This window comes from Cygnus olor, chromosome 4 (assembly GCF_009769625.2).
Source record: "Cygnus olor isolate bCygOlo1 chromosome 4, bCygOlo1.pri.v2, whole genome shotgun sequence".
In the NCBI taxonomy this organism is placed as follows: Eukaryota; Metazoa; Chordata; class Aves; order Anseriformes; family Anatidae; genus Cygnus; species Cygnus olor.
The window spans coordinates 47,138,853-47,150,908 of NC_049172.1; the positions used below are offsets into that span (position 1 = coordinate 47,138,853).

At 40.7% G+C, this 12,056-nt stretch overlaps 1 long non-coding RNA gene across 1 annotated transcript in view; it reads right to left on the reverse strand.

The window, feature by feature from the left end:
* The window catches only part of LOC121069898, a 31,839-nt gene extending 22,108 nt beyond the window's left edge, over positions 1-9,731 (reverse strand). Inside the window, exons 1-2 of the long non-coding RNA XR_005819736.1 lie at positions 9,594-9,731; positions 9,130-9,211 (exon numbers count right to left, since the gene is read on the reverse strand). This is a non-coding gene — a long non-coding RNA (uncharacterized LOC121069898). The remainder of the gene's footprint in view (positions 1-9,129; positions 9,212-9,593) is intronic.
* Between the last annotated feature and the right edge of the window lie 2,325 nt (positions 9,732-12,056).

Consider the following 12,056-nt stretch of genomic DNA (forward strand, 5'->3'; position numbering starts at 1 on the left):
CATGCTTTTCCAAACAGTTTTCCACTGTACCACAGTGCATGGCCAAGTTATTTTCATTTCTTCGTTAAGGGCAACTCAAGACCTTTGTGTGACCTGAATCCTATATGGCTCTCTCCTGAGAGGGGTCCTCATTCAGTGACTTTGTCTCTCACGTCTTCCACCCTATCTTTCCTTTTCATGTTCTTCTTGGGGTTCTTCTTTTGAACTCAAAGCCCTGATGAACAGAGGCTGTTTGCCTTTACAGCGGCTAGCACTCAGGGTGCCCAGTTTCCTGCCTGCTCATCACCACATTAGAAAATGCCACATTGGTGGAGTAACTGCAACCGTATTTGTTTCTGAAAGGGAGTCCACCATCTCCCTCTCTAAGTTGCAATAAAGAGGTGGATCTGCACAAGGAGTTTCCTAGGAGTTTCTGTTCAAGGCTCCTGTGTTTTTGCTTCTTTTAGATTTTATTTTTTTTTAAGACTTTGACCTAAAGGTCAGTTTCTTCACAGGAGCGATTGACTCAAGCAACTGCTATAATAAAGACTGGTCATGGTGCTCCCTCTGGGGCTCCATTTCCCAAAGCTGTTATACTGCGGTTGTATTTTTGAATCCCTCAGGGAGAAAGTTGCCCCATTTGCAAGAGAACAGCTGAAGCTGTAGGAGTATTCAAAGGCCTAGCTTGTTGTTCTGTAAGACAACTAAAATTCACAGAGAAAACATTTATACTTGTGGCAATAACATCTCTCTATTCAGTCTACAGTTAGCTACCAAAAACAGAGACATAGCAAATTGGAAAGGAAAACTGACCTATCTGGAGTGCCTAAAAGCTGTTAAAACAAGTCAATGTATGACCAGTAACCAAAAGTTTCTTCCTACACTGCCAGAAGTGCAAATACCTTTTATTGACACTGAAAGAAAAACTTGACATTATACAACCACGTAATTGTAGTGTTCGATATAGCTGTGTATCCACTGCATTAGCTAGTTGACAGCACTGATGCTGAATAAAACTACACATGCTGTAAAAAATTAACACTACTCTGAAATTAAATCTGGTCAGATTTTTCAAGCAAAGTTTGTGCTTCTCTTTCTGTCCTGTATAAACAGGATAGAAAAACTGTTGCTTTCTTTTAGAAGTCAAAAGAAATTGTGAACTATTAAAAGAATCACTTTATGCAAAATATCTGAATGAGTAAAGGGATGCCATCTGTTTTAAAAAAGGTGATGTTCTGTAAACTAAGTAAATGCCCCAGTGGTGAATTTAAATAACTACTTTAAAATAACCACAGAAAAGATATCTGTTCTACCCCACTATAAATAGCAAAATGCTCAGAAACATCAAAGTTCCTTTTCAACTTTCTCTCTTAGCCCATGTTGAAAGGATCATTACAGTTCAAAGAAGATGCAATAAGGTAAAAGATAAATCAGAACCTCACCTCTACCAACTCTTTTTCGGATATCAAGACTGTGGTTTGGGAACGTGTAAGCCTTTACAAGAGGTATGCCCTTTTTGAGAAGGACGGAATTTTTACCCTGCTAGCAGGTTTGTACAGGGGAGAACAAATCTCAAAAAGGACGTGTGATTTACAGACCATCGCACAAAAGTCACTGTAGAGGAAAGACTTGGGTTGCACAAATAGGGGTCACTGGATCATCTTTCACCTCTATATATGGTCCCAAATGCTTCTGAACAAAACAGGCAATTGCTGTTACTGAGAAACGCAAACCAAATCAAATCACAGGCTTTTCCTGTGATCCAATGCAACTACGGGAGATCAAGTTGGGGTGTACTATGCTTCATGATGCACCATTATCACCTGAATTCGGATTGGCTGAAGACACAGGAATCACGTGGAAAGAAAAATAATTTTCATTTTTTAAATTCTCAGGCTATGTGATTAAAGCTCTCCAGTACAAAAATCAGCATGGGTTGAATAACCAAACACTTCTGGCTCTCTATAATACAGTAAATACCTGTCTTCATAATTTCACGAAGTTGATTCATTTATAAGGTGAGAAAATCTTCCAAGTAGAGCCACGCTTTCTTTAACTGTTATTTGAAACTTTGTTAGTGTGCGGAAATAGTTACTATTGCAATAGCTGCAGTATCAGTCATAACATCTAATGATGTGGAGATTGTTGCTTTATAAAATTCACAGCTGGGTAGCTACATGGCTCAAGGCTAAAACCTATTTTAAAATCCAGTGTTTTAGGAGGGAGAGTGTTTATTAAAACATTTTGCCTATTAAAAATATATGACACATCATCGGTCATTCCATGTGATGCAGTGCCAGCCCTTTTTTAGGCAGTCCACTTGGGACAACTGCCGAAAACCTGGCCAGCCTGTTTGAAAAGTCCACATCCTAATCATTTACTAGTCCATCAAAAAAACAAAAACAAACACAAAAAAGCATTCCAGCAGCCTGAAAGAAACTCACCAATGCCCCTCGCACAGCATGCCCAGAAACTTGCACTCACATACAGCCACAGTGGGTCTCTTCCCACTGATTGACATTCAAAAAGGGAATAACACTTGATCCGCTCGTGTCAGAAGTTACACTGAAATAATGAGGCTGCAGCTCTTTCAGGGGTGGAGTGGTGAACATGATGGAGAGAGAAATGCCAAAACACATTCTCTCAGTGATTCCACGGTATTTGGCATCTGTTTCCACGAATTGATGCGTGTCTTAAAACTTGGAAAACACAAGGGCAAAAACTATGAGGCTAAACAAAGATGAAAACTGCTGTCTCTTCTACCAGGCACCCCTCTGCATTGTGTAAGGACAGCCTTTAAAACTCCACAGTAAGGATTCCAGCTTTCACGGGTGAACACCAAACAAGTAGTCCCGCACAGAGGTCAGTGGGACTACCAGAATGATGGATTCTGTGACAGAGTCCACCACCCAGTCCCACACCAGAAACAGCTACTGTGTCTGCAACCATTGTTGGAGAGAACTATCCAACTAAGAGGACTCGCTCCCTGAACTGCTGACTGAGCTTCTGGGAATGAAAGGGCAGCTGAGGAGTATGAGAGTGAATGCAGATTAGCCTGAGTGAATCCAAGGAGGGCGGTGTCACCTCAGATCAGAAGAGGTGATGGTGTTCTGTTCCGTCTTCGCCATGTCACACACAGCCACATTTTTAGCTGAGGTAGAGCTACCTGCTCTTCCTACCCAGTACGCAGAAGAGAGAGCCAAACCCAGAAGAGATCCAACAAACCAGATAGCTGTTAAAATGTTTTCCTGTAGGGGTTTCCTCAGGGAAGCTCAAGGGAGAGATGCACACAAATATATCCTAAGGATCCAAGAAAACACAGCCCATCCAACAGGCCTTTGGTTTTAAAAGGCAGAAGTTAAACCTATGCTTTGGACTAACCCTTCAGCATGAAGAACACAATGTATTATACTTTAAACAAAAATGTCACCAATGCCGATATCCAGGAAAATAACCCCAACCTCATTGCACGTCCTCTTGTATGACAAAGCATGGATGCTGTTATTCATATTCATACTGTACGAGTGTTCCCAAAATGTCAGCCTTTCCTAATGATACTAAAGTAATTGGAAATTAAAGTGCAGTTCTGGGCAGGAAAGCGACTCTATTTAAAAAAGAGAGAGACAGAGAGAGACAGTGGCCATTGCCCATAGCTGTTCCTAACTGTCTTCCAAGTTCTATCTATTAACTAAGCTTATGTACAAAAGCCATTTTTTTAACTACTGTCAGCACTGCAGAGCTGATACGGCAGCAATAGAGCAAGCTGTTCTGCCTCATGCCTCATCAACATTTCTCACAGTCTGTATCAAAGCACGAACATTAGCAAATTCAGCTGCCCTTCAAACTTCCAGCACCAGTCAGGAGAAAGCATCTGTGGCTGTTCAACTCCTTGCGAGGCTGACAAGGGGGTTGAAAAAGATCCTAGCTTGCCAGAAATGCCCGTAACATCCAAGCCCAGTTGTTCTCCACGACACATGGCTGTAGGACAAGCAAGAGAGCCGTTGAGCTCCGCTTGCTTTCCATCACTCCATAATATTCATGCTTCACTCCAATTACCAGTCAAAATCCCTCTCCAGCAGCACAGATCAGTGGGTTAGCTGTAAGCTTTCATAACTCACTAATATCATTCAGCATGTCTATGGGAATCAGAAGATGTTAGGGAAGTGGCACACTTGAAATGGTTGCAAGATCACTTCCTAGAGACACAGCAGAAGCTAACAAAATAGTGGCTTTAGTGATGTGTCTGTTACGGAGTAAAAAGCTTTCAATCTACCAGTCACTCAGAAAAAGGCAGGAAATACCGTCAGAAGGCATCCATCAGTTTTGCAGACTGTAGGAAAACAAGAAACAGAATAAAGATGAGCTTTGGGTGAGAGAAGCAGCATTTAAAAGTCTTATGGCTTAAACGTGTACAGTATGAACAGGGAGTTACATCTCTGCCTCATTTTACCTACGTACAGCTTCAGAAGAAGAGACTATTACCTTTAAGATACAGAAAAAGGAGCAAGAACATAACAGAACTCTAAAGGTTGGTCAAATCAAAGTGCTCTGCAATCACTTTTGGGATATGCTTAATGATTCTTGTATGACAGACAAGATACAGCATGAAACATGGTTTATGAAGCAAAGGAAGGATGATGCAGCTGAAGAAGAACAGAGAAAAATTCAAGCAAATCCTTACTAGACTGGAAAGATCTTGCATGGATCTTGCTTACTGCCTGATAACTACAGGGAAAAAAAATAGCAAGTTTAAATATGTATAATTGATGAAATAAGCAAATTATTTCATGGGGAGAAAGAAAAGAAAATAACTCAACTAGCCAACAGATCAAAAAAAAGATATTCAAAAATAAAACATTAATGACAATTTCAGTATTTTGCCACTTATACCGTACTTCATTCTTCATGGACCTCCCCGAGTTTCCTTAAAAAAAGTCTCCTCCATATATATTTGCACTTAAAAGTCTTGATGACATCAATAAGTGAGACAGGCAATGAGCATGAGAGGGGGATTTTTATTTGTGTATCTTCCGGAAGACACACTTTCATGGGATTCCAATTTTAGTAATCAAGCTGACCGTGGAAAAACTAAAATCTCCTAAGACCAACTAAGTAGCAATGGGAAAAAGAGTCCTGGCAGATGGGCAATGATACACACAACACAGCTTGCAAAAGCAAGACAATTGTTTCCTCTCTGATTCCCAAATTATTCCATCCCAACATGTTTTTGGAGGCAGGGCAAACCTTTCTTTAACATCTCAAATTCTCAAACTATACCACTGCTACTTAGCAGTGATCTTGGCATTTAGCAACCGTCAGGAAAACATCATGATTTGCATACTCTCATCTTGGCAGATGAAGGAAAAACAAGACAGAAGTAATGCGCTAAATGATCAACTTAACTCTTACGGCTCTGAAGTGACACTTCTTTCTCTAGGCCTATCCTTCATTTGACCTTGAATTTCTGATCAAGTTGAAGCTCCACTACCCTCAATGCTAGTCCATAGAACTGCTGTAAAACAAATCTCAAATTGCCAGAAAAGGCCACAAATACCAATGTCTCATTATTCACAGAGGTTCAAGAGTAAAACCTGCAACTGCATTTCCTTTGACTAATTACAGGAACTGTTTGAAGATGGCTGCCAGTCTATATGCCTAGGTAGACAGTTTGTTTCAGATTCAAAATTTTCTCCCAGTCTGAGCTTGAGAAGTTGCATTTTGGAATTTAGGCACAGGCTATTTTATAGGAACCAGCCATAAAGTATAAATCAGAAACATCAGTGCCAACTCAGTACTCTGTGCAAAGAACAGAATGAGTGCAAAGAACAGAGTGAGTGCTCTAGAACAGGAGGATAAAAAAACAACCAAACGAAACCTTGCGGGTGCTTATCTTTATTACTGATTACTACCACCCCACACCTGTGTACTCCTTGGATTCATAAATCATTAAAAAACCACACTTGAGTCATTACACAGATAGAGGAGTCATGAAGAACAAAATGGGTGTGTGCACGTGTTAATGAACTGACATGGTAAATCTAGAAAAAAAAAAAGAAAGAAAAACAATGGGAAAAAATATGTCATTGCTCTCTTTTTAGGGACTACTGCCAATTCTTCATTAGGATTTCCTAAAAGGGTCACATACCAGTATACTCCATACAACAGAAATGGAACAAATAAAGAAGCCCTTGCAGACACACTAAAGCCACTTGCCTTCTGAGGCGGGAAGTAAAAAGTGCTGATTCTACACGAAGTAGAGTGAGATGATCCCAGAGGCCAAATACCCCGGCCTTGTTTGACATTAAAGTGGCACTATACAGACCAAACTAAGAGCACAAGAAAAGTTTGGAAGGGATTTTCCTAAAGCTCAAATAGCTATAGGCACATAAATCCTCATCAGAACCAAATGAGAACGTGTGTCTCCTGTCATATATACAGCAACATTCAAATACCTCCAGAAGTCTGCAAGCAACAGTATAGATTTACAACAAAAGTGTTGGAACAAGCACCTAATCCCCACTGACACCAAGAAAGCATCTGACAGCCTGCACAGCTCAAAACATGCTTAAACATCATTGGAAACTAAGCCTCTCTCTTTTCCCTCATCCTCTATTGAGAGGCCACTGTAGAGAAAACAATTATATAAACCAGAGCTGCAGGACTACTGTACAAAAAGGCTATTTTGATGTGTCACAGGGTCTTAGAAACATGGTCCCCCGCTACAGCAATTTATATAAAGGCTTTGGTATAAATTCCATTGATATTAATATATTCCACTGATAATATTTATATTGATATAAATAATAAATTCCATTGAGAATAATAATATTGATATAAATTCCTCCATGTCAGGGGAGACTAAGGCTTTCATGGGAATGGCCTGGCTCCTAGGAAAGTCAGAAACCTACACTGTTGCCCAAGAGTGAAATGACCGCATCGACCAAAGTCCTCTAGTCCACAAGTCCTGGAGTTTCACCCTTGCTATAAATAACTCACCTAAATCCATGACGACTAGAGAATCAAAACCTCTGTAGTCAAAATAGTTCATCCAGAAATGCCTTCTGTCATGGCATGAATTCCAGCTGTGATAAAATTTTATAGGCAAGCTGGAGTTAGTGAGACCTTTAAACCTGAAAAAACAACATGCACCTAAAATTCAGAACTCCACACAAAGTTTGTTTTTTCGCCACCAGTTTTACCAGGAGCAGGTCATTGCACTAGGAAACATCCAGCTCACACTATTAAGCAGCTTTCCAAACAGTTTCTTCCCTTCCCTAAAAGTCCCCCCATTCCTCAAAATATATATAAAAAAATCCTTTGTTGTGCTCTCACCACTCTCACCTTCAGGACCTACACACAATTAATTCCAGTCCTTCAGGCTCAGGACCCTATTATGCTGCACAATTGTTCATGTTTGTCTGCTTAACAGGGATGGAAAAGATGCTGCTAAACTGGAGAAAAAATAGCAAGCTGGGCAGAAGAGGTGCCTTCTTCCATCGTGTGCACAGTGCATTTTTGCTGACTGTAAGCTCTCACATGGCAGGAAAAAGCCCAAATGCCATTCTTGCTCTTGCTATTGGCAGCTGTTCTCTTATCACCAAAGAGAATTTATCGCACCACTGACAGATGCTGAGATTCAGAAGCTGGAACTGAAAGCCAAAGGGATTGAATCAGAAAACAGAAATGACAAAAAAAATTTAAAAAAGGAAAAGAAAGAGCCCTACCAAAACAAGTCACTTCACTGCACACATTGCACATGCATCTCTCCATGGGGAGAGGAAAAGAGAGCCCGAACCCCCAACGACAGATGTCAGGCGTTCTGTTTCGGGCACTTCTGGAAGCCGCTCAGGTTCTACGCTGAAGAGTGCGGTACAAGATACCACAGAGAACTTCACCACAAAAATCCTAGCAGATACAGCGCACGGAAGATGCATCTCTAGGGAAGAAGGCCTTAAAACCAAGCTTTCTTAGTATGAAGGTCACTCTAATTACTATACACAAGGTACTTGCATTCTTCATGCTCTCTTATTGAAGGGAGTGTGTGGATTAGGGGTAGTGCAGTATTTCTATTTTTCCCCACTCTCGCTTTAAACGCCTCTTTGACTTCCACAAACCTATAAACCTTATTTTCTTATTTCCAACTTCCCCACATATCAACATCAAGTACTTAATTTCACAGATGCTCTGGCTACTTCCAAGAGAGGATACATCTGTTTTAGATAACAAGGGGCTTTAAATAACTATCTCCTGATGTAGCAGTCAGTAAACATATTCTATACAAGGCCATTTGCAAGTTTTCTTTGCACAGACATACAGAACAGAAAGTGCTTTATGCACATGAATAAATATATGGTCTTTATGGTCATAAACCAGTGCCTGTATTTTATTCACAGGCTCTGCATTGAAATACACTCCTGCGCACAGTACTCTGAACTAGATCTACTTCCTTCCAGCCCCAGGGACAGAGGAATAAGAACGTGGCTATACACTGACACAGCAACGACAAGGTCTCTCTGCTGATAGCATTATGCAAAGGAAGGCATGCGATACCTTCAGCCAGTATTCCCAAATGCATTCTCTCAGCTAAGGTCAGACTAATGACAGATTTCATTTCCAGGCACTGATCTGTCTTTTCTGGAGAACGCGGAGCAAGCTGAGCACTCCCACAGCAGCAGATTCCATCAGAGGGAAAAGCAGTCCCAGGGCACCTCCTATTTCCTTGTTCCCAATGAACTAACGAAGGGCCAGGTCCCCGTGAACCAAAAATCGGGAGGTGTCTTGTTTAGGAATGAGATCAAACGACAAGTCACACATTTTATTTTATTTTATTCCATTCTAGCACTGCTCTTACACTGATACAGGTCTGCAGGAAACAGCGTGGCCAAGATGAGAACTCAAGTCACGGTTCGAATTCTTTGTTAATTACGAAGTCAATGAAGAAGCACCTAATTGAGCTGGCGAGTATAACGAGCTCCTTCCCACCAGCACGGATGGAAGATGTTCAGGCTGATAGCACAGTGCCAGAGTGACACCCTCAGGAAGAGCCAAGAATGAGCTCACTGACAGGTTTCTAGCATGGGAGATAGGTAGCCCTGAGCGGTCTCAAGTCACCTGCACCACATAACTGTCTCAGATGCTTTTATCACTCACCTGCTTTACTGAGCCTCCTATTTTGCAGCCGCCACTGTTTGGAAAGCAGTTTTCTGAAATCTTGTTCACAGGGATCTTCTTGCTAGAAACAAGCAATAATAAAAAAAAAAAAGATAAACCAATGCCTCAAAAACCAGCACCAAGAACACTTCAGGCTTCTTCATCCCTTTACAATCAAATTTGATTTTTTTTAATGCTCCACTTTTGTCACAAGCACTTGAAAAGATCTTTTGCTTGCATATTTTTTCTAACTCATTTGTCCCGTTTTTCCCTCAAAAAAAAAAAAAGTGCAAAATGGAGCAGGACATAAAAAAATGCTGTTAGTATTACAGAACTAATATTAGTTAATTAATTCATATAAACTTGCTGTTCTTTACCTATATTTTCCTTAAACTAGACGCTGAAGACAGGCTAAGGAGTTATATTTCAGGCATCTAAATACGACATTATCTGTTTATACTGACAAACACAGAAGAATCAAACTCAGCAGGGAGCTGTCTTGGTTAAGAAGAAACAGTTTAGGTCATTTGTCTTTTCCTCAGCCATCTCTTTAAAAGCCTTCTCTCTCTGACTACATAGGTCATCTGGGTTTCAACAGAACATTATGGAACCTCTCCCGCACATTTATTGTTACTCCCAATTAAGCTTATCTGCCAGTAAAATTAGGGATAGAGTATAGAAATTAGGGCAGGCTAGGTAGTTACCCAAGAAGGTCAATTTAGGTCAAAGCTATCTTGCCCAGATGGCTAATTTCAATCACTTACGCATACAACACAATTGTTCAATAAGCTCAAAATAAATAGTGTAAGTAATTAATTTAAAGCGGCCCTAATTGTTTCTCAATTTTCCCTCTTAACTTAACCTATAACACTTCTTCTATCAAAGCTTCAAAGCTTTAACTTAACAGCCAATTAAAGCTACTTAAAAAAAAAAAAAGTGCTGTCAGCTCTGATTCCTTCTGACTGAACTCTCTGAAGCGCCCAGGATTTAATTTAAATTGCACAGGGCTTAGAAACAAAGTCTTTTTTTCCAGGTACAATGTTCTCAGTGAGCTAATGATTCAATGGACAATTACAACTAATTACGGTTTTAACCTGGTAGCAACTTTCTAAGCAGCATTTGGCTTGACAAAAGTGAGTGTCCACTTGAGTGAACAATGAATCTCCCCGTTTATCAGCAGGAGCTGGGGAGGATGCCGCTGCTTTCCCTGCTCGGTTTCACAGTGGCAATGAAAGACTTCCCAGGACGGTTGGGGTTCTCTCACCTGAAGTAACGTGGTGGCTCTGTTCTTATTCCTTTATGTACATATGTGTGCACAAATACTTATCTCCCTCATTCTCCAGGCGCTGCAAAGAGAAGAAGGAGGGTGATACTTGTTAGTAAAAAGATTACCACCACATAGAGATCATTCTCATTAGCAGGATCCCACTATTTTGGTTTAGAGATTTCAGCTTACAAGTGCAAAACGTTGACCCAAACAGTATGCTTTCCTATTTTTAGTGCAGCTGATTGAGGTCAACTGGAAAGTGAACTGTTCTTCCACCTCAGAACAGAAACATCTAGCACTGTAGGAACTATTTCCCTTTCAAGCAAGCTGCAACATAACTCCTTCATAGCTTCCTAAGATTTTGTTTCCTGGAAACTCTGGTATTTGAATTCTCAGCCCTCCCATGAACCCGTTACATGTGAGAGTCACCGAGCCATCTCCTGAGTATCAGCCAACTTAGCACTTCTCTCTGCCAGGTGTTTTCTTACACTGGACTTCCCTGTGTACTTAGTATGACTCTGCTGCCTACAGAAGGGATATCCTGTGCTCCATCCTAAACATAGCCACGTGAGTTTTCCCCGTCTCTCTCCTCCAGTCACAACTATGCCTAGGGATCTTTCCAAATGTGCTTTCCCTGCACATTCTTAAAGAATTTAATATTATTAGTTTAATATCTAGCTAGGGGAAAACATGAAGGAGAGAAGCCATATGGAAAAGAAGACACAAAAAGAGGAATGAGCTATTTAAAAGTGTGCTTCTGAGATGTCCCAGAAAGGTGAACACGAGAAAATTAAAGCTAAGTCTGCTGAGTTACTGATATGAACATGCTTCCTCTGGGTACCTCTGCAAAGTCCTGCAGTACATACGGGAGAAAAACGTACCCAGCATTCAGACCAGCTAAAGAGGAGGGAAAAGGCACGAGGAACTGTCAGCAGCTCTGCAGAGGTAGAAGGAACAGAATTTCAGAGCATTCATGTGCAGAAATCACATTGAATAATTATTTGAAATATTCAAGAGCTGTTGTTGACCAGAATGAACTTAACTGGTATAACCAAGTGGTGTAACATGGAAGTTTCTGGGTTATGCATCACAGCTGGTTATCAGGCTATTTCTGGGACTCAAACACCTGGTCTTTACGGTCATTCTCAGATTTCAAATGCCACTCATCCTGTGTCTTTTACTTCACCATACAAATCTCTCTGCCATGGGAAAATGCTCTGTTCTTGTCACAGCACCTCAGTGAAATATGTCCACATTTGGTTTAAATGAGAGAAAAGACCTTTGAAAAATATAGCATGGTGCATCACCAGAGGGGAGGAACAGCTCAACGAGCAAGGAGCAGCGTTCAGGACACTTGTTTTTAACTTCAGAGACAGATAAAGGGAAAGGGGTCCAGTTAACACCTACTAATGGCATTTTTGGATAAAATAAAAAAAATAAAACCACTGAGTCTGTGTGCTTATTGGCATGGCGCACCGGGCATAAACCTATGGACAGCACTCTCTCTCTTACCCTCAGTAGCTGTTTTTTTAAATAAAAATTGGTAAAGCAAATCCTCTGGAAGAGTCTTCTTCAGTCCTAATATTTTATACTGAGAGTAAACAGGAGAAAAAGAAGACGTTAATGGTATACAATCGTTGTATGAAGTAACCAGAGGTTC